Source organism: Marmota marmota, unplaced genomic scaffold (genome assembly GCF_001458135.2).
Source record: "Marmota marmota marmota unplaced genomic scaffold, marMar, whole genome shotgun sequence".
Lineage (NCBI taxonomy): Eukaryota > Metazoa > Chordata > Mammalia > Rodentia > Sciuridae > Marmota > Marmota marmota.
In genome coordinates, this window is record NW_026000206.1 from 985,145 (window position 1) to 1,003,792 (window position 18,648).

General features: G+C 49.4%; 1 long non-coding RNA gene across 2 annotated transcripts in view; it reads right to left on the bottom strand.

Moving 5' to 3' along the window:
• LOC125612709 overlaps positions 1-18,642 on the bottom strand; it is a 47,092-nt gene extending 28,450 nt beyond the window's left edge. Inside the window, exons 1-2 of one of the 2 annotated variants that reach the window (XR_007343175.1) lie at positions 18,172-18,642; positions 2,234-2,996 (exon numbers count right to left, since the gene is read on the bottom strand). This is a non-coding gene — a long non-coding RNA (uncharacterized LOC125612709). The remainder of the gene's footprint in view (positions 1-2,233; positions 2,997-18,171) is intronic. The other variant, XR_007343174.1, reaches the window with a different exon arrangement.
• Between the last annotated feature and the right edge of the window lie 6 nt (positions 18,643-18,648).

An 18,648-nucleotide genomic window follows, 5' to 3' on the forward strand; every position in this document is an offset into this window, starting at 1 on the left:
TGTGTCTCCTTGTTTAATGACGCCCGTGATACATGAATGCATTATCATCAGTAGCAATTAAACAATCAAGAAGGACACGCTGCAGTCAGTAAAAGTGTCCAGTCCACGCCAGACACACCCCTTCCCTTCTCTCTGGAAGCAACACAGTTGTCAGCTTAGTGGCTGACAATTACAGTGTATCTTTCCAGAACTTTTCTGAGTTCACATCTAAATATACACAGGTAGCTACCCAATGTGTAAACACACAGTGTTTATTTCAAACATTAACAGGATCATAGTATGTGTTGTTCTAGAACTTGCTTCTTCTCCCCTTCCTAGGTCTTAGAGATCTTTCCAGGATACTACAGAGATCTACTTCCACCTTTGCAAATAGCTACATAGTTTTCTATAGTATGGAAACATCCTAATTTTTTTTTAAAAAAGTAGTCACCATTAAGGATATTTAGGTTGTTTCTGATTTTTCAATATTCTAAAAAAGGACTACATGTAGCCTCATCTTGCTTTAGGCTCCTGCCTCCCTCCCAAGGCTGATCAATCTTTTTATTCTCATCAGCAGAGAGTCCTGTGGGGGAACATCAGCTCCACGAGGGCAGAGGTTTTGCTTTATTCCCAGTGCCCATAACCATGCCTCACTCAGCACATGTACACAAGAAATGTTTGTCGAATGAATAATTGACTGGCAAGACAAAGACGAAGCTGCAAATCATTTTAGCAATCACTGCTTGTCTAATTCTACATTTTGCAAAGTGTTTCAACTCCCTTCCTAGAACCATTCAATGCTTAGAACTGCTTGTGAGGTCGGCAGATCCTGCACTGTCATCGCCCCTGACCTCCTGATGAATTCTGGCCTGAAGTCAGGGTTTAGGAGTCGGAAGACAAAGGTCCAAAGCCTTGTGCAGTCATTTCTCTGTGTGTCTTTGGATAATGCACTTAACTTCCATGAGCCCCAATTTTTTAAGTTATAAAACAAAGACACACATACCTCCCCTCAAAGGGTTTTTTGACAGTTACTGTGATTGGCCATGCAAAGTACCCATACACAGCAAGCACTCAATAAGTGATTGTTCCTTTTTGTCCCTTTCTTGGTATATTCTTTCTGCCTGTCCAGGGCCAGCCACCCATTCCCTACTTGTCATGTACCTACCAATGACAAAATGCCCTACTGTTTTCTCTAAAGGACCCCTGGCAAACTTACAGGAGTTTCCTGGGGTGAGGTGCAGGAAATATTTGCCTGTCTTATTTAAATATGACATCAGCACCATTTTCCTGAGTATTTCATATTTGAACACTTATCACATTAAATTATATGGGGCTGACTAGTTCCCCAACTAGTTCTTGAGGGAGAGAACCATGATTGACTAACCTCGTTAAATGTGGGTCAACTGCAAATTTTCTTATAAATAGTAAATGCTAGGTATGGGTACGATAAAGAAATGCTCCCCAAATACCGTGAAAGTCTGGTCCTGTGCTTCTAGACTTCTGAGGGACAGGCTGACATGCTCTGCTCTCAAGAGCCTTCCGGAACCAGGCTGCCCATCCAGTGGCTGGTAGAAGGAACAGACCTCCTCTCTGCCCAGTGCTGGGTTGATGCTTCAGCCTGCCTGCTCCTCAGTCAAACCCACCTCCGGCCGTGCTTCTGCTGGGCTAGTACGTCTTTCCTTTTCCCTTTGGAATTGCAAGTCTTGCCCATTTCTACTCCCTTTAAACAACTTGAAAGTCAAAAATAATCAACGCACCCCAGTAGAGACTGGGGAGTTAAACTGTGATGCCCTCACAGCAGCGAAAGGAAGACATTTCCCGCGATACCTGAGACTGTGTGCACTTAAGTGCCTCCAGGGGGGTCTTCTTCTACTGGACTCTGAGCTCCTTGAGGGCTGGTATCATAGGATTTGTCATTATTGAACCCCCAAAGCCAACATAATGTTTGGCACGGCAGGGGTGTGTTTGGGGGATAAGGATATTGCTGTCTAGTCAGTTTTCTTTTTNTTTTTTTTTTTTTTTTTTTTTTAAGAGAGAGAGAGAGAGAGAGAGAGAGAGAGAGAGAGAATTTTTTAGTATTTATTTTTCAGTTTTTGGTGGACACAACATCTTTATTTTATTTTTATATGGTGCTGAGAATCGAACCCAGTGCCCCATGCATGCCAGGCGAGCGCATTACCGCTTGAGCCACATCCCCAGCCCCTGTCATAGATTTTTAAGGTCATCATGCTTTTATAATAAAACCAGCACACACCTGACAAAATCTGCCCGTTGAGGTGGGGTGACTTGCCCAAGGTTGACAGCTTGTGAGGACCAGAAGGAGCTGGGTCTCCTGATGCCCAGGTTGCTGGTGCTCCTGCAGAGTCCCCTCTTCTTACTGAGGGGCCCACAGGACCACAGCATAGCCTCTTAGCCAAAGGGGGCCACAATGCCCCCAAATTTGCCACTGGCGGCCACCTGTCAGCTTGCAGAAGACCCCAGACCCCAGGCACAGGCAGCTGAGAGGAGCACATGCCAAGGCAGGAGTTTAGTGAGCCCCCGGGGGCCGGGGGGGGGGGAGGCTGCAGTCTCAGTGGTGACTGGGCTGCTCAGCCCCTGCTGAGCAGTGGTGCCAGCTGTCCACGTGCCTCGTGCTGGTGTCGGTGGGCTCTGGAGGGACCCCTGCAACCCACAAGAAGGGACCGGGCCAGGGATTCACCCCCAACCTCAGGCTGCTCCTGCATTCACCACACTGGGAAACCTCATACCGCTGACAGGAAGGGTCTGGGGGGCGGGGCTAGGCATGGAGGAGACGTAGGAAGGGGAGGCGGCAGCAGGCAGAAACAACTCTTTGGGAACATAATATCAGCTTAAATTAAAAGTGCCTTGTCATTCACTTACCCACCCACTTCCTCAGCTGACCTTGAGGATCATTTATCTCGGGGAAGAACAAGAGTAACTGTTACTATTCCATTTAGAGAAGGAGAAACTGAGGCACAGGAGGAGGTTGACCATCTGCCTGCTGGCAGAGCTGGGACCTGTGGACAAAGAATAAGAGGTGGGGGTCAGCCGGGGCGGCTCTTCTGCTCCTGCCACATGGCCTTTTATCTTCTCTTCTGGGTCAACAATACCCACCCTCAGCCTGTGGGTGCTTCTGCCCACCAACGCCCTGGTTGCTAAGCCTGACCTATGGTTGATTCACACCTGCACTCCCACAATCTGGCCAAGTGCTTGGTATACAGCAGGTGCTCAGCAAGGTTGCTGAATCAGTGGAGTGACCAGAGGAACTCTGAGTCCATCTAAGTCATCCGAGAGCTCACCCTGACATTAGGCCATCCTTGCCCCCACCTGAGAGTCTTCTCCCATACTGTGACATGGGTGTGAGGTCGTCACTAGGTCCTGAAGCCACCTGGCTAGGTGAGGGGCTCTATCAATTTTATTTTCAGAAGTGAGAGGCTAGAGGACCAGCAGTCAGTGTTGCTGGGGAGATCCAGAGGGAGAGATGGCGGGGAAGTGGAGGAGGGGCCCACGGTCTGCTCTGAATCCATCTGTCTATTGGTTTCACCAGCTTTGACACCTCTAGTTATTTGCTTTGGCCATGAGCAGCCTCTTAAGGACAGCGACCTTGCCTCTTGCTCCTATCCCCAGGGGCACATGAATGAAAGAATGATAGTGAGCTCCTGCCACGGCTTGCTGTAACAGAAATCAGAAGCCCAGGACTGGAGCCACAGTGTAGGCCACACCGCCAACTCCCTTGCTTGGAGACCAGGACGTGGACGACTCCATCAAGGGTACAGAGGGAACCAGGATAGTAGGAAGCGGGAGCTGGTTTTCCGAGATCAGATCAGTCAAAGCAAGGCCGGCTGCCTTGGCTTGTTTCGGGAATCAGAGGGACCCTGTTGGGAGCCACCTACAATCACTAGAACCCCCACACCGATTATCCCAGAATCTCCATCACCAAGGGGAGAGGCCTGATGCTCTCCTAATGACATCACATCTATAGCCAGGATCCTTGAGGCTACTTAACGGTGAAATAATTATATGTGCCCAGAACTGGGAGAGCAAGCGTTTCTGTAGAGCAGCCCATGATGCTCTTAAACAAGGTTTCACTATAAACCCAGGCGGGGTGGGGAGAGGCAAGATTTCCAAGCCAGGACTCCACGTTTTAATTCCACCTTTTATGTTTTGGCACCTTCCCAACTGTGTGTCTATGTTGCTGTAGAGACATATTAAAACAACATTAAAGGAGATTAAAAGAGTAACAATTGTCATCCGTAATCATATTGCTATAACTAAATTGTACGCACATGCATGTGTCTCCTTGTTTAATGACGCCCGTGATACATGAATGCATTATCATCAGTAGCAATTAAACAATCAAGAAGGACACGCTGCAGTCAGTAAAAGTGTCCAGTCCACGCCAGACACACCCCTTCCCTTCTCTCTGGAAGCAACACAGTTGTCAGCTTAGTGGCTGACAATTACAGTGTATCTTTCCAGAACTTTTCTGAGTTCACATCTAAATATACACAGGTAGCTACCCAATGTGTAAACACACAGTGTTTATTTCAAACATTAACAGGATCATAGTATGTGTTGTTCTAGAACTTGCTTCTTCTCCCCTTCCTAGGTCTTAGAGATCTTTCCAGGATACTACAGAGATCTACTTCCACCTTTGCAAATAGCTACATAGTTTTCTATAGTATGGAAACATCCTAATTTTTTTTTAAAAAAGTAGTCACCATTAAGGATATTGCTGTCTAGTCAGTTTTCTTTTTATTTTCATGCCACACAATCACTATAACTCAATATACTTGTATTCTTACCAAATTTAAAATTCTTGTGTTTTTTATGAGTAGGTCTTTTACAGGCCTTTTGGGTGGAATCTTAACCAACTTTTATAGCATGGTTTTTACGAGGGACAACATACTCAATGCCAGATAATGACTAGAAAGAAACTTTTGGAATTTGTGTGAAAGTTAAGGTTTTCTACTTTCCTGCCCTGCCTTAGTTTGCATTCCTTCCCCCACCCCCCCAACCATCTCTGTTCCCTTCAGTACTGGGGAATGAACCAAGTAGTGCTCTACCACTGAGCTACATCCCCAGCACTTTTCATTAAAAAAAAAAAAAATTAGCTGTTGATAGACTTTTTTTTTTTTTTATTTATATGTGGTGCTGAGAATCGAACCCAGTACTTCACACATGCCAGGCAAGTGTGCTAACGCTGAGCCCCAGCCCAAAGCCCTTTTCATTTTTGAGGTGAAATCTCACTAAGTTGTCCAGGCTGGCCTCAAAGTTGCCATCCTCCTGACTCTGCCTCCCAGGAGCTGGGATTAGGTCTGAGCCACACTTCCCAGCTCAGCACCGAGCTTAGTGGTTCTAAGGGACCCTCACTCCTGCCGGAAATACAGGATGTCCCTATGAACATATCAGAGGAATAACACCAAATTTGGGAGATTGTGGGTCCCAGCAGCATCTTACAATGGCATCACTCTTTGAAGGATTTAACTGGACTGGAGTGAAGGGGCCCTGCTGCTCTCCCTCTCCACAGGGCTTGGTGTGGGCAGTCTGTCTTAGCTCAGCCTGTTATGCTTTGAGCTCAGTCTTTTTCTTCTCCACCTCTCCGGTTGGCCTTTTACTAAGGTATCTAAGATTCCTTCCTTTATTTTTCTCTATTATGGTTTAATCATTTACTATAAAATGCTTTAAAAGACTTGAATCCAATGAGTTTTTATAGTTGCAAACACCCCTATAACCATTACCCAAATCAGGATAGAGAACATTTCTGGAAGGCTGCAAGGCTCCTTCTGTCCCTCTCCAGTCACCCCTCTCCAGGATACGGTCATATCTATAGATGAGATTTGTCCTGAAAACAGGACCACAAAGCCTGTTCCTTGCCTTTCATTTATTCACTGGAACAACAATAACAAAAATCATTAATAACAACAATAATGAAAAGGTATAGACATAATCTAATTTCTTTTCCTTTCCAAGATGTTCAAAGTTAACATTCTAGGGAGGGTGGAGGATGGGAAAGGCAGCGGAGCACAACAGACACTAGTATGGCAATATGTAAATCAATGGATGTGTAACTGATGTGATTCTGCATTCTGTGTATGGGGTGAAGGTGGGAGTTCATAACCCACTTGAATCAAAGTGTGGAATATGATATGTCAAGAAATTTGTAATGTTTTGAACAACCCACAATAAAAAATTAAAAATTAAAAAAAAAACTAAAAAAAAAAAAAAAGTTAACATTCTAAAATGTTTGGCAGTGGTGGCTTCTGGGTAGAAGGAATTTGGGTTATGTTACCGACTTCTTTATAGAGTCTGGTATAATATAAACAAATGCACATGATTTTGTAATAACAAAGGGAAAAAGGTTTGTGGAGGGACATGGCTCTTGTGGAGAAGTGAAGAAGTGAGGTTCGGAAGGGGCCTGATGGGGGAGCCCTGGCCTTCTTGAAGCCTGAGAACACCCATCTGGTGGTGGTGACCGAGGCGGGACTTGGCATATTATGTCAAACTCACTGACCTCTCAAGCCATTTCCTATCTGGATTCTTCTTTGTCTCTTTGGACATGGAACCATTTGACTAAAGGATTCCTCCTCCCTCAAATTCTTCCCTTGGAAATTTTTGGAGAGAAAGCACCATCTAAGGATAAAATCCTAAGTTATTATTAGTTATATCATAAATGTCTAAATGAAAAATATTATGAAATCATGAAACACTCACAGATACACACACACACTTTAAACCTTTGATCCCACATTTGAGTTTTAGTAGTCTCTGTAAGACAATAGCAATGAAGTGAAAGTCACAACCGTAGGTCACAGCTGTACACCACGGTCTCTGAACCCCACCAGACTACAGATAGCGCCAGCCCCTCTTCTGTTTCCTCAATGGCTTGTGATACAGACGAAGAAGGAAGGAGGAGGAGAGCAGCATAACGCAGAGGAAGTCTAGAACCCTGAAGTGATGGTCACAGGAACCTTCAGAACATGAAAAAGAGAAGACAATTCGACAATTTCACAACAGAACGCAAGGCCTCCCTCTGTTGGCTAAATGGTCCCACATGTGGTAATCTACAAAGTGGGGAGGCTTGAAGTGGGCCCCCTGGGCGGTGCCAGGGCTCGACACAAACTGGCTGAGTGGTGGGCAAGTTGTGCAATCCACTGACCCCATTTCTGTCTCTGTACCATGGGGTAGTAATGGTGGGGTCCACCTCCCAGAGCTGGTTGGGGAGGTGGCTGGAGGGAAGCATGGGCCATTTTCCACCTACTAACCGTCCACTGTCTCTTGTGGACTCAGGATAAGTGCTCTGAAGAGGAAGTGAGATCCAGGCTCTGTATCCTAGGATCATTTTCTTTTGTGGGCACTACGGAGCTCCTCACCCTGTGGGCTGTTGCTTCCTCAGTGGGGAAAAGGTGGTATTTGATTAGGAAATTAGAGGAGGGGGGAAGACAGGAAAAGCTGTTGGGGTCCTGCAGCCCTGGGTGGAATCCTGACTCTCCCAGTGTGTTTGACCTTGGGTGAATTCCTTAACATCTCAAAGCCTCAGTTTTCTCACATGGAAAATGGGCACAGTCTTCAATGGATTCAATGGACTGCATCTGTGGATTGTGCTGGGAGGACTGAGTGAGATAATCCTTGTAATAGGTGCTTAGCACAGCACCTGGGACAGGAGCCATCAGTGATAGAAATGGATTTCCTCTCATGCGAGATGCCCTGGTAGCAGGCAAGAAATGAAATAGGCTCTGTCTTCTTTCTGGCACACCTGAGCAGCTCTTTTTCATGGGAGCTCAGAGAAAGGGGCAGAAATATGGAGCTCTGCTGCTCACACCACCAGAATACAGCTTTCCATCGCACTGCGAGTGGACCAGATGGATCACCTGGATGAGAAAATGCTACAGAGGGGCCAGGTGTGGCCAAGCCCATGGCGGGCAGAGACACATGGTTGGCCTCGCCATCGGCATCCACTCCTCAGCCAGAAGGCTTGGTCTGCTGCGCATGTTCAGACACCTCCCCAGGCAGCCAGGCCCAGAGGCCCCATCACAAGGAAGGGGGACCAGGTGTTTTTTTGTTTTGTTTTGGCAACAACAGGATCTTTTTCTCTCTCTTCTTACTGCTCCATCCCCCTCTCCCCAGCTCATCTCTGCAGATAGCTGAGAGCTTGTCAGGGACAGAGCAGGGACACACAGACTGCATTCCTCCATCTCTACAAAACCTTCCCCCAAGCCTGGGAACTGATTGGGCTAGGACTTTGCTGAACAGAATGCCAATAGGTTTTGCTGGAACTGGGGCGCCAACCTGGACCGGTTTTGGTTTCAGTCTAATGTTCTATACCCATGGGTGGGGCAGGAGGGAGGCACTATTTTTAAGAAATAAGGAAATAACCCAGTGCCTAATCACTGTCTCTTCCCCCTCCTGATCCTCTTCGGGGACCCCCTTTCCCAACCCCTTCCATCCCAATTTCCCTTCTCAACTCCTATGCCTCTGAACAAGGAGTCTCCTGTTTTAGGTTAAAGTTAGAGGGATTCTCATTTCTTCTTATTATTTATTTTTCTAGTTGTAGATGGTCATAATACCTTTATTTTGTTTATTTATTTAAGCATTTATTTATTATTATTTTAGGTTAGGTGGACACAACACAATGTCTTTATTTTTATGTGGTGCTGAGGATCGAACACTTGAGAGGCAAGTGCTCTACCTCTGAGTCACAACTCCAGCCCAGTGGGATTCTCATTTCTGATGCTTTAGTTGGCTCTACCTGACTGCCCCCTCCCCGCCCTCTGCCTCCCCCTGCCCTTCTTAAACTGAGTCCCTCTCTTGGTTCCTGTCTTTTAAAGAGGGGATACCTTGCGCACATCTGAAATCCTGACTTTATTTCCCTGGGGCCTGCCTAGCTCCGTCCTTGTAGGGGAACTCCCAAATGCCTACCCATCTTAGCCCTTAAATTGATATTAAAAGTGGGCTGGAGCTGGGACCATCTGACTTGTAAGCAGCTGGGGTGGGGGAGGGCAGCGAGCTGGGCAAGGAAGCAGCAATTCCTTCAGGCGGCTTGTCGTCTGGAGCCCAGGACCCGAGGTGAGAGGCCTCTGCTACTCTCCCAGACGCCTCAGTGAGTGTATGCTGAGCTCCCAAAGTTCATTTTTAATTTATGACATCAGTTTGGGACCATTTGAACCTCTAAACCTCCTTTTACAAAACCAAAACCGCTGCCCCAGCAGGAGTGAGCAGAGACCAGGTAGGCTGGGTCCGGAATATTGTCTCTTTGGTCCCTAGAAAAGGGTCAATTGGGAAACCACTTTGCAGAGGGGACCTGCTGTCCTTCACCACAGAGCTTCTCCTACCTTACCTTTTCTTGGAGATGAAATTGGACCCCAAGGTATTTGTTATGGGACGTAGCTGGTCTCAAAGTGGTTTCGATTAGGACTTTATAAAGTTACATCAAAACGACGAAATATGTACTTGCAAGGGATATTTGAGGCTCCCCCAAAGACATTCATAAATCCCCACAAACATCCATACACACACAGTATAGTATAAATGAATATCTAGAATGGTGTACAACACATAAATGTACAATAAAACAGGTTAGATAAATAATATAACAATAAAGGAGCTAGATGTATATATTAAAACGGTAGGATGAGACCATAAGATCCATTTTATATGTTAAATGGAATATAATAAAACCAGATCCTATACATTATAGATCGTTTATGTGAAACGAAATGCCCTCTTCTGAAATATCCAAAGTGCTGTGCGGGAGCTTCCTCCAGCCTGGAGCTGGCTCAGTACATGGTGCCGCAAAGGATGAAAAGCAGCCACCACCGTCTCTCCTGTCTCCCCGTGTTGATGCTGTGACTCCATTCCTTGCCCTATCCCAGCTCCCCATAAGCCCACCTGTCTTTCAGGTGGATGAAGATTCCAGAAGACTTTATTGGGTTAACTGCGGAACAGATTATCTCTTCTTACAGGGGTCAGATTCCAAACTGGGGGTAGTCACAGTGCTATAAATGACACTATGAGGGCAGGCTACTTTAAGTCCTGTGTGGCGGGCCTTTGGTCCCTGGCTCAGAAACCTTTGTATGTCTCAGACATACAAAACAAGGTAACAAGCCATTTTCCAAAATAGGCATTTAGGGACAATTTGGAAATAGAAACGAATTTTTAAATGAAAGACCTGGAACCCTCTGGAGGCCTTTTAAAGCTGCGGTTGGAAAGGCAGTTAGGGGATGGTGGATGGGCTGCCGGGAGACAATTCAAAGCACAGCAAAATGCACACTTAGAAATTTGATATTAACTGTGCTGTCACGTGTAAAGGCAGCTTAATAATAATTGCCGCATGTGTGTTTACTCTTTCAATGCAGGAGAAATAAGAGCGACAGTTCGACAGAAAAGTTACACTAAAGAGTGACACCATTTAAAAGGGGAAATATTTCAGTGTCGATGCTGACTTACTAGCAACCTAAAACGGTCGGTGGGAATTGATTTTTCTCGAATTCTCTAGAAGCGGAATCTCAGGATCATTTGGAAGATAGGAAGGGTGTTAAAGGAGGGCTGTTTTCGAAGGGAATGCGCAGCGCAATTCCTCAGAACCGCCCAGGACCCCAAGACTCTTGGCGACCCCTAGTTCTTCAGTGCAAGGCCTGGGCGCAGCCGCAGCCGGCGCCGAGGTTCGCGGCCCCTGGACGCGCCGCGCGCTAGCAGCTTTTATTTGCAATCTCTTTAACTCTGCATTTCTGCTTCTCTTCCCCTCGAGCGCCCTGCCGCGGAGTGTTAGACAAGCCCTGTTGTCTGTGGGCTCTCACCTCAGAGTCAATATTATCTCAGATGGGCACAATAGACTGGAATGAAAAGCTAATATTGAACCAATGCGGTCCCTGCCCGCGCAGCGCCAATGCCACCCTTTGTTGCATAGCCCAGGCGGGCAGCCGGCAGCCCGGCTAAGCAGAGGGTGGCAGGGGTCGGGCCTCCTCGGGTCCCCGCTGGGGGAAGGGGTTCATTTTGGGTCCCTTGGGCAGGCTGCTGCAGACCCCCATAGGTCCCCTTGGGCCCCAATTGTGGCCTCTTCCCGCCCCCGGGAAGGGCGAGGAAGTGAGGCCCGGATAGAAGCCGGACACCATGCACTTCCCTTTACCCAGACGCCTAGGAAGGAACAGGGGAGGATGGGGATCCACGCACTCTAGGGGCACCAGGACTAGTGTATTCAATCACTGGCTCCAGGGGCCCTGGACAGTGAGTGTAGTGTGGTAGCCAGATTAGGGCTCCTTACCTCTCCTAGGAGGCTGGGCTGCACGGTCACTTGTATTTAAAACCCCCAGGACTGCAGGGGTCTTCGTGTGTGTGTGTGTGTGTGTGTGTGTGTGTGAGAGAGAGAGAGAGAGAGAGAGAGAGAGAGAGAGAGAGAGAGAGAGATATCCCAGCCCCTGTCCTTTCAGGGCTCTGGGCTCCACCAAGCAGGATGGACAAATAGGGAGACCAACGAGTTCCTCCTTACTCACATTTTTCTACCTGCAGCACTAATACCATGCTCTGACTACATCAGGAGTTTCAGGGTCCACTTTGAATGCCTCATACAAGTGACATGGGTACACTGGGCACATGGAGTCTCAGCAGTGGGCAGGCAGTACTGCCCTGCCTGCGCTTCAGCTCATAGGTGGTGGCCAGGTTACCAATGGCCCTCCAGTGCTAAATCCTGGGCTTGAATGAGTGGGAGGCGACCTGGGGGAAAAAGAAGGCAGGAGGCAGGGCCTGGAAAGCAGCCTGGAGGTCTATGGTGGGTGACTGCCTGTGAGGCAAGAGTTACCGTGATGTAGGAGGTGTAGGGCCTCCTGGATGTGGGGTTCCAGGATGGTTTGGGCACAGACAACGAGGGCCATGGCTCTTCCCTGCCTTTTCTACTTAGCTTGAGTGCAGGTGCGTGGAGACTGGGTCGGGAGGACAGGTGGAGCTGTCCCAGGGTTCCTCTTGGAGTGACCACTGCCTCTATAACCAGGAGTTGGAGTATAGCCAGGGACTTTGTTCAAGGTCCCTGAGCTTCAGTTTTCTTGCCCAGAAAATGGGTATTACTGCTCCTTTCCTAATTTATCACACCAGACTGTGAGGTTCAGGGAGATTATGGGTGGGAGCATACATATTTAAAGCTGAAATTCCATGTAGGCGAGAGGAACTGTTAAGTGTTTTTTTTTTTTTTAAAGTCTTCTGAGCATCCTCCCTAATGTTCAAGAAAATCTCTTCCCTCCTCCAAAAGAAGAAGCCCTCTTTCCTCTTTTCCTCACAAGGCCATGATCCCCTTTCTGAACTCAGCCAAGCCCTTGGAGAAATTGGGGAGGTACTAAAAGAAGAGAGGATCAAGTCCCTGAGAGGGGCTACTGGGTGTCTGCATTGAAAGTTATAGGTTGGAAGGTGAATTGCTACACTAAAGCAAGTCTAGGAGCGAAAGAAGGTGAGGACCGAAAGAAGACAGAACTCCAAGTTAGGAGGCTGGGCTGCAGTGGTGGAGAGCCCTCTTGAACTAAAGGATGAGAGAGCCTGCAGAGGGTGAAGGCGCTGGGTTCCCAACCCTGTACCGGGTGTAGGGACTCCAGCAGCACCCTGGCGTGTCTGGAGGTACTCAAATGACCTGATGGAGATGGAGCTTTGAGGGCGATTGCTGGGGTGGTGGGAGTGCCACATTTACACACACACACACACACACACACACACACACAGCTTCTGGGAGACTGCAAGGGAGACTGCAAGAGAGAGGATGTCTTCTCCTCTGACGGGGCACAAGGGTGTCGGTTTTCTCTTGATTCTGCGTCGGGTCTGTCTTCCCTTGCCAGTCCTAGGCTTTCGTTTGCAGGCAGCTGAGGGAGAAAGAAACTGGGACCTCCCTTTGATTCGATTTCTTTGCTTTCAATATTGAATCAGGTCAGCGCAGGTCGACACATGGAGTTTTGACCGGACGAAGAAAGTAAAACCCGACGGCGCTGCTTGCGCCTGCTGGCGGGAGTGCGGAATTCCGAGCGCAAATGTTGGGTCTCAAAACAGATGATCTCCCGAGACCATACGCTCACAGGTTCCCCCGAGCAGAGGCCAGGACTAGGGTCAAGACTGTCCTGCCAGGGCTCGGACCCCCAGGTCGGCGCTCCGAGCTTACAGTAAAGCCGAAGGCAGCACTTCATATCACGCGGGTTTCCTGGACTTCACCTCACCGGAGGAATCAGGAAGGAACAGGGGAGGATGGGGATCCACGCACTCTAGGAGGCAGGGGCGAGGCATCTGAACCCTATCTCAGTAGTCCATTTTTGTCCTTGGAATGTGTCGCTGGTGATCAGTTGCCACTTCCCCAATAGCCAAGGACCTTCGGTCTGGGGCGTCCTCCGCCAGCCGCAAGGGGGCGCGAATCTGGGAGAGCTGCACTCGGAAACCCCAGCTCTACCCCAGTCAGGGCTCCGGCCGAGGGTCCCGGCCCATTCTCGGAGCCACCGTGGTTGGACGGGGTGATCTGAGACCTCAGGCAATGGAGTTGTGGACGCCTTTGCGCGATAGCGGGCCATCTCCTTGGTTCAGGTGGTCTGCCTAGTCCTTAGAGAAGAACCTGTCCTCTCCTCCCTGTCCCTTTCGGAAGGGAAGTCTAACTCCTAATGAAACTGGAATTCCAGCGCGGATGAACTCTGGAGCAGAGAGCTGGAGCTGATAGATGGAGGAGGGACGCATTTCCAAGTGGTTCTCTCTTCTTTAGCTAATGAGCCTCTTTAGTCTTTCTTCTCTGGCTTGGATTTCGGTCTCTGCGAGATGTTTGTAATGGGGGTAACCCTGTCGCCCCGCGCACCGGCTCAGGGACTGTGAGGGTATCGTTCCTGCGCGGGTCCCTCGCCACTAGGCGCCGCTGCGCGCACACCGATCGAGGACTTGGGCCGCCGCGCCCGCCTTCTGAGAGGCCTCTGGGGAGGACGCCAGAAAGGGATTTGCCGTAATAATTTTAAAAAATGTTTTAAAGGTATTAATTCTACTTTTTGTTCCTCAACACTGCCCTACGCATTCAGAGAGGCCAGGGTGACTGGGAATCACAGTAAGTTGGAGGACTTCTTAACCGGTCCCCAGGCCTCCCCATCACCGGACACCTTTTTGCATGTCTTGGGCCGGGAAGGGGCTCACCCTTCGCCTCGCTCACCCGGCGCTTCCCTCGCGGCGCTGCCGTCGCACAGTAAGGACCTATGACTCTGGCCCACTGGGAGGATCCATACCGGCGCGACCCTGTCGCAGAGGGAGAACTTCGGGTGGGCCTGAAAGAACAAGGCCATGGCCTAACAATAACTAAAATTCGGTGAACGCTATAGTGTGCCAAGCCTACCTATTCCTCTCCACAACCGTCGGAATATTGATATTTCCTTTTCACAGGTGGACAACCAGAACTCAAGAAGGTGGTCCAACAGGTAGTGACCCCAGATAGCCCCCGAGCACCTGAAGTGCATAGGCTGTGCACCCACTCCAGACAATGCTCAGACCTAGAAGGAAGCAGGTAGGGGAGAGAGACCGGGGTTTGCTCCTTTGCAGCATAGGGGCCTCACAGAAACTCAGAGCAAATGGTTATGAACCCCCACCCCCACCCCCCAGGAATCACTACCCTTTTATGCCTCCAGAGAGCCAGGAATACAGGCTTCGCTCACCCCAACAATTCCTGAGAGTTGAGAGCCTTTGAGAGAGCATGGAGGAGCTTGGCAGAGTGTGAGACCAGCATTAGTGCATTCATATATCTTTATTGTTCACAGTCTGTGAAGCCCAACAACAAGCCCTGGTGGTGGGTAGGTAATAACAGCAACATCCAGTTCAGGTGATTTTTTTGAAGTTCATTTGTGCCGGACACTGAACACTTTGCTTATCAAACAAGTCCAAGGGACAAGGTACTATTATTTATTCCCATTTGAGAGAAAAGAAAACAGAGGCACAAAGAGGTTAGGTAACTTGCCCAAGGTCACACAGTTAAGCTGTGAATGCAAGCCTCTTTGGGCTTATTATTATACCTTAATAATAAGGTATAATTACATATGGTAAAATTCACACTGTACTGTACAATTCTGTGAGTTTTGAAAAATAGTGGTGTAAGTACCATCACAATCATAAAGTAAAACAATTCTACCCGCCTCCCCCCCCCAAAAAAAAAAAAAAAACAAACAAAAAAAAACACCCAGCTTCATTACTACCCTTTACTACCTTCCAGGCAGTGCTGGCTGTATTTTTACTTATGACAAAATGTCTGGAGAGGTTGTGGTGTTGCCCAAGGTCGTTCAGTAAGTGACAGATCCGGGTCAGATCCTTAGCATGTGTCTGCTAGGCCAGCTGCCTGAAGAGCGTAGATTCCGGAGTCTACAGTTAGGCGACGGCTTGGGGCACACACGCAGAAGGGAGGAAGCCCCGCTGCACGCACAGGTTTTGTGTGTTGTTTTGTTTATAAACCGGACGCCCACTACTTTAGCAGCGGAGAAACAAAGCCCGGGGGCGCATTTTACCACGCCTAAAGCCACGAGTAAAGTGAAAGGCAGGCTTACGGACTAAGAGCTCAGGGTCCGAGCCCAGACCTGAGCTCCCAGCGCCCTGGCGCACCTCGGCCAGCCCATGCGATTAATGAGTTACTCTGCTAGTTAATTCCCCCGCACGTCGGGCCGAGCTGCGAACCTTCCCGGGAGCCTCAGGTCCGGCGCATGAATTAGCATAGATTACCCAGCTTCCAGGGCTTCCGCACCGCCCCTGACTCACCGGAAACGCACTACTTCTTCCAGGGGGCCCGGAGCTGGCTTAGGGTTAGCGGCGCTTGGGGAGAAGGCATGCCTTGCTTCCTTCTAAAAGGCGGTCACTAGACATCGCTACTCCCTCACTCTTGCCCACCTGCCCACCAGCCAGAACCCTTGGGGTTACCCTATCCCTAAAGGGCAGTTTGCAAGAGGCGGGTGGGCTTCGGAGGATGTCACAGGACAGAAGACAGAACAGTTTGGCCCCTGCTCCAGCCAAATGTCCCCCATTGGGCATGAGGCTAAGGGGCCCAGCCTTCAGTCTGTCACTCACTTAAGACATTCTCCCAGGGTCCTGGCCCAAAAGGTGAAAGGTTAAGAAAGTACCAAATAAACTTGAAGCACTTAGGGCTGAAATTTTTAAATGATGGAAACACCCTTACATAGCATACCCTATTGGGGTCTCACCCAATCTCTCAGACAGGACTGCATTCCCTTTGCCCTCAAGGTCAATGACTTTTATACTTCCAACCAAGATCACTAATGCTAGCTGTGCAATAAATGACCATTCCATGCCCCATGGCCTGGGCAATACTTTAGTGACCCTGGTTTGGAGCTTCAGAGTCTCAGGCCTAGTGTGGAGGCCTGGTCTAGATTTCCTACAAAGATCACACAGAGAAGGTGCCCTCTCCTTCTCTCCCTCTCTTGCTTGCTTGCCACAGGATCCAGGATCCACAGTTTACCCAAATTGGATGCCTCCAGCTTCAGATACCGCAGGACTCATCCCTGGCTCCACTGGGGCTGCTGGTTAGGCACCACTCAAAGACCTCTACCCTTCACTGTGGCTTTAGGCTCCCTGCCAGTGAGGGCTTGGTGGGGCTATTTCCATAGCTTGGTGGAGAGAAGGACTTCTGAGGTGGTTTTGGTTTTTGGTTCAAGTCTGAGGAGTGTGTAGCATTTGAATATACCCCTACCCCAAGATCCAATGCCCAGAGTCTTTAAACTTGGAAAAGGTGTGTGTGTTTGGGGGGGGGGGGGTTGACAAAGCAAGGCAGTATGGAAAAGACAAAGGGTACAAACTGGGCCAGGGCTGGGGACTGCAGCTGGTGATGCAGATTTTTGAAGCCTGAGATAGGAGGAAATTTTTCCCATCATGAAGGCAAAGATGAGGCCTATACCTGTCGTGTGTGTGTGTGTGTGTGTGTGTGTGTGTGTGGACATGCATGCACATGATTTCTGTGGACTCCCTTCTAATCTGTTTAAAGCCCCAACAACACCAGAAAACACCTCTCTCCCAATGCCTCTTTTTCCTTGAAGATTTCTCTCTTGGAGGAGTTTCTGGACAATTCCCTCAGCAAGCACGACACTATAGGTGAAATAAAGTTCAGAAATTGACACAGCCAAGGGAAGTCAGATGCAGTAGGGAGAGGTAAAGAGGAGGGAAGGGAAGGAAGTAGCTGAGGAATCTGGGGGCATGTCCTAAGACCCAGATCCTTGGCTGAATCTGGTGGCATTGCAGCCTCCTTCTTGAGGACTTCACTTCTCCCCCATCCTGAAGGATTTCTAGGTTTCACGGAAACCAACCTAGTCTTCAAACAGGCATTTCTTTCTCCTTAAGATAAATGACATGGGCTTGGGAGTAATAGATTTAAAGGATGCCAGGATTTTTTTTTTTTTATCATTAATTGTAAACGTGCAAAATACCTGCTGGTACTTCACTTTAGAAGAATGTAATTGGCAAAAGGGTGGGGGGAGGAAAAAGGAGGCGGCTGATGAATAGATAATAGATCTTTAACCACCAATAAACAGAGAGCAGCGCCAGCAGCCTGGGGGATGTGATCATAATTATGCCGCTACGCGAGCCAATAGGGACAAGAGAACTGGGCCCTAAAATCATCCCAAAACCGAAGGCAAGCTCGAAAATGCGGACACGGTCTGGGACCGGAGACACCATCCACAGCCCTTAGTTGCTAGTTCAGGTTTTGCACAGCAACCCAGCTCAGGGACAACAGATGGCAGAATAATAATAGAAATAATAATAATAGCAGCAATAATAACAATGTCAGCACTAATAAAAATAATTCCGGCAACAGAACGGTAGTAATAGCACCGCACCAACTGCTCCCTAACCTTGGTCCCCCGGTCCCGGATATCTCAGAAGGAGTCGTTTTTTGGGGGGGAAGGAGGTGCGCGCTTTTCCAGGCTGAAAAAAACTAGAGGCTGTGGTTTGACAGCGGCGGGGAGGTGGAATCGCACAGCCCGGGAATGGTTGGAGGCTCCAGTCTCAACTTGCAAACGAACCAACCGGGTCAAGGATCGCGAACGCGCGGACCCCGGAACCTCGAAGCTTATGGGTGGTTAGAAGGGTGGGAGGACACCCTCCATCCCCCACCCCAGCCTAAGAAACCGCCGGGAGTTTGCTGGGGGTGGGGATTGCTATAACCGAAAGGCGCCTTCAGTCCTCTCCCGGAACCAGTCCCCGCCCGCTTACCCTCGCCGTTCTCCCGGGGCGATCCCAGCTCCCCAGACGCGGAGCCACGGGGTGCAGCTGCGGCGGAGCGCTGAGCGTGAGGAATCTGCCTGTCGGTCGTTCCTACAAGCTCCAGTGCAGCAGGCTCGGGATCCAGGGGGCTGCAGTGGAGGCGCGCGGGCCCGGGACTCTGCAGGGACCCGGGTGCCCCGGAGGGAGTGGTGGTGGTGGAGGAGGAGGCGGTGGCTGAGGGGGAGGAGGTTGGGAAAGAGGAGGAGGAAGAAGAGGAGGAGGAGGAGAAGGAGGAAGAGGAGGAGGAGAGGAAACCGGAGGAAGAGGAGGAGGCGAAAGAGGAGGAGAGAAGCCTTAGCGGGCTCCGGGGGAGCGAGTGAGCTTGGAGAGCGGGGCGAAGGCACGAAGAGGTCGAGGGACCGGGCGGGCGGCAGGAGGCACGGCCGGGGCAGCGGGCGCCGACTCCGTTCCACTCTCGGCCCAGAT